Source organism: Oryctolagus cuniculus, chromosome 1 (genome assembly GCF_964237555.1).
Source record: "Oryctolagus cuniculus chromosome 1, mOryCun1.1, whole genome shotgun sequence".
In the NCBI taxonomy this organism is placed as follows: domain Eukaryota; kingdom Metazoa; phylum Chordata; class Mammalia; order Lagomorpha; family Leporidae; genus Oryctolagus; species Oryctolagus cuniculus.
In genome coordinates this window covers 67,393,289-67,397,753 of record NC_091432.1, presented here as the reverse complement: position 1 = coordinate 67,397,753, position 4,465 = coordinate 67,393,289, and positions in this window count along the sequence as shown.

Below are 4,465 nucleotides of genomic sequence, written 5' to 3'. Positions count from 1 at the left end.
GCAATGATCTGTGTTTATTTTCTGTCTCTACCCACTAGAACGTAGACTCCAAGAAGACAAGGGCCCGGTGCTGTTCAGGGCTATGTTCTCAGCACTGGAATGATGCCTGGCATATAGAGGCACTCAATAAATAAATATTATCTGGATGAAAGGCTTTTGTCCATCTTTCAGGTCTGAATATTTCCTGTCTCCCTAGCTGGGTGAGGGAATTGTGCTACATGTTCCCACAGAACCCATACCTCTCCCACTGTAGTGCTTAAAACAACTGTAGTTACTTGTATCTGATTCCTTGCTGGACTGTAAACTCATTGAGAGCAGGAACCGTATCTGTATGTTTCCCAGTTGAGTCCCCAGTGCCTCCCTGGCCACTGCATCCGGGACATGGTTAAAATCGGAAGTCACCTGGCAGGCTTGGTCATCACACTATTATGTCAGAGTTTGGGAGATCAGTGATGGATGCATAGAAACGAAGCAAAAGAAAACAAGGCAATGATGAACTCCAGCAAAATCTAGGATCTCTCTTAAAATGTTATTTCTAATTAACACTAACAATTAGACATTTATATGAGATACTTCAATTTCAATGCATGTATACATTGTATAATGTCTAATAAGAGTAAACATGTCTCTCTCCTCAAACATTTAACATTCCTTTATGATGAAACATTGAAAACCCTTTCTTCTAGTTTTTTTTTTTTTTTTAAAGAAAAACACACTACTTTATCACTATCTACAGGAGAGAAAGAGAGAGAGAGAGAGAGAGAGAGAGAGAGAGAGAGACCTTCCATCTGCTGTTTCACTCCACAAATGGCTGCAAGAGCTAGGTCTGGGCCAGGCCAAAGCCAGAGGCCAGGAATTCCATGCTGGTCCCCCACCTGGGTGGTAGGGGCACACCTTCTGCTGTTTTCCCAGAAGCTGGAACAGAAGCAGAGTAGCTGGGACTTGGACCATCACTCAAATATGGGATGCTGGCACCCCAAGAGGCAACTTAGCTCACTGTACCACAACACCCGCCCTGCCCTGGCCTGTTATGGACTTTTTTTTTTGGAATGAACAAGCAGAGGGAAGATTTCTTTCTGTCTGTCAGTCTGTCTTTCAAATAAATAAATAAATACCTATCTATTTAAAAAAAAAAAAGCAATGATCTTCTGTGTTTATTTTCTGTCACTGTGCTTGGCTTATTCACTTAACATAAAGACTTCCAGTTCCACCCACGTGGTTGCAAATGATGAGATCTCATCCTTTTCATGGCTGACGAGTATCCACTGTGTACCACATTACGTGCCACGTTTTCTTTATGCATTCATCAGTGGATGACACGGAGGTGGTTTCAATTCTTTGGCTACTGTGAATAGTGCTGCAATAAACATGGGAGTACAGGTGTCTGTCCACAGACTGATCTCACTTCCCTTGCATGCACATTCAGTGGCAAGACTGCTGGGTCATATGGCAGTTCTATTTTCAGAGTTTTGAGGACCCTCCATGCTGTTTTCCACAATGACGGTATTACAACTCCTAACAAGAATGGAAATACAATCACAGAGCCCTACAGAGCTTGACTGTGGAGAACATTTACACGGTCATAATCAGGGCCAATGGGACTGTGTTAGTTATACTAGACTTTATTAGTTGTTCAAAGGTTGGAGTATTTCTCTACTGGTTAGTAAACAGCAGCTTCCCTGAGTACACTGCTACCATTGCTCTGGGGGCCTCAGCTCCCTATCTTAGAACCCCCTAGAACTTCCCAGGATCTAGCAGCTAAAGAGATAATACCTGGCATAGCCAGGAGCTCCAGAGCCCTGCTCAAGAGGCTGGCATCTGTTCAGATCAATCAGTTCCCATGCCAATAAGCAGCCATCCGTCCCTCCTGGGCTCTGCCTTCAGCTCACCCAGAAGAATTACCTTAGCCTTTCTTGCCATACCTCCCTGCCCAGGGAGCCCCTCTTTGGAAACATCCAGAGACTTCAGTTGCCCATTAGCTGGCCTGCCCAGCTTCTCCACATCAGCTCCCATCCCAGTGTTTTCCACCTGCTTCCTGCAAGGCTCAGACCTCACCAGGAGAGACAGCAGCCCTGGAGGGGATGTTGACACATCAGAGGCAAGTTTTTTTTTTTTTTTTTTTTTTTATGTTTTTGACAGGCAGAGTGGATAGTAAGAGAGAGAGAGAGAGAGACAGAGAGAAAGGTCTTCCTTTGCCGTTGGTTCACCCTCCAATGGCCTCCGCAGCTGGCGCACCCCGCTGATCCGAAGCCAGGAGCCAGGTGCTTCTCCTGATCTCCCATGTGGGTGCAGGGCCCACGAGCCTGGGCCATCCTCTACTGCACTCCCTGGCCACAGCAGAGAGCTGGACTGGAAGAGGGGCAACTGGGACAGAATCCGGGGACCCGACTGGGACTAGAACCCTGGGTGCTGGTGCCACAGGCGGAGGATTAGCCTACTGAGCCACGGAGCCGGCCATGGTTCACTCTCCAAATGATCTCAACAGCCAAGACTGGGCCAGGTTGAAGCCAGAAGCCAGGAACTCCATTCAGGTCTTGCAGGAGGATGGCTGGGGCTTACACACTTGAGCCATCACCTGCCTCCCAGGCTGCATTAGCAGGAAACTAGATCAGAAGCAGAGCAGCCAGGACTCAAGCTGGCACTCAGATATGGGATGCAGGTATCCCAAATGGTGGCTTATCACTCTGTGCCACAACACTTGCCCCAGAAAATATATATGTTTTAAAGACTAGGGTGAGCAACATACACTAATATACTTATTGCATCATTATTGGGAAAAGTGAAAAGTTGGAAAACAACTAAGATTTCCATCAGGAAAAAACACTTAGGGGAAAGATGGCACTCACCCAACGGAACACAAATAAGCAGACGGGTTTAGAAGTTCCATTTCCAAGGGAATGGTAAAGGTCAGATGTGGGCAAGAGTGGAAAAGCACAGTGGGCAATATGTCAGCCCCCACAAGGGCTCAGGAAGGGAGCTATCACAGGTTGGGCACTTCCCTCCTTCAATTCCAACTGCAAAGCCCTGCGGGACATGTGGCTTGGAAGTGGAGGAGCTGAGACTCCAAGCAGCCCAGCGGGAAGGCGGGGCAGCGATGTTTCCCTCTGCAACATGAGGAAGCCCATGTTATCCCCGGGAAGTCCCTTTCGTACGCTACGACCCCTGGTGTCTTTCCTCAGTCGTGGGGGAGTAGGGCCACATCTGTGTGAACACCAGGGACTGGCAAAGCAGCAGAGTGGGAGGAATTGAATGCGATAATACCGAGCAACAAGAAACAGAGTAAGTACTTAGGAACAAAAGCAAGCCAAAGCAAGTACGCTCAACAGCAGGAAGGGACGAGGAGAAATAGAACAGTGTGTGATGGGGGACTGTCTCTGTTTTGGGAGGTTCCATTCTTGTCACTGAGTTATTTTCACCATCACAACCAATTCGCAATGAAAGATGGAAACCCTGAGAAAATGTGAGCCCCTGGAATCCAGCCTCAGCTCTCGGCCCTACACTGTCACGCGGGAGGCAGCACGCGTAAAGAAGAGGCTGGCTCTTCTGGACCAAGAGGGCTGGAGAACGACGCAGCGTGCGATCCACGCCAAGCAGCTTGGACACTTCGCCGCCATGCGCTGGTGTTGGCATCATCGCCGCATCTGTTGGTAAGCTCCCACCTGGGCCAGAGGGGGCGTAGCTGTGACTGGCACTTCCCAGTGCAGGATCCTTCATGTCTGATGTCGGTGCTGTCCTCTGCTCCTTCCTTGTTGGCTCTCCTGGCCGGGGCTTGGCCTTGGCCTTGCTGGAGGAAGGGCCAGTTTTGTATTCTCTCTGATGGGGAGGCAGAGACCAAGGTGACCTGAGCCAGCAAAGAGAGCAGCGGAAGAGCAACATCGCTGCCTGGGGTTGCAGGGCTGGGTCCAGTGATTTTCCTTCGTTTTTCGCCCACACCCCAACAGCTCATTCGCTCTTATTCTGCCCTTCAGACCCCCTTTCCTTTCCAGACTTCACATGCGTGTGCCCAAGCCATTCCTTCCATGGGGACATGGGCAGCTTTTAATACCCTGCCCAGCCTTTAATACCACTTCCTCGAGGAACCTTTTCCCAGTCTTCTTTTGGGGAATGAATCATTCCCTCCTCGGGCTCCCAAAGCACTTGATTTGTATTTTTCCTATGGTAATTGTATTTTTCTGCAGTACCGTAGGGTTATTTATGGCCGTGTCTGTTTCTCCCACTGAATGGGGAACTTCTTGAGGTGACCAAGGTATACGTCTCCTCCAGCTCCGATTCCCCACACAGCAGGGCCAACGTCTGGCCCATGGTGGTGGGCGCTCAGTCAACATGTGGAGTGGCATTAAATTACAAAGGCTGAATTCTTTCTCTTTATATATCATGGGCTCTTCGGGAAAGCTGCTGAGATTATAGGCAGCTGACCAATTGGTTTTATGTCCATTTCTTTCCTGTGCATTTCAAAAAAGGAAGA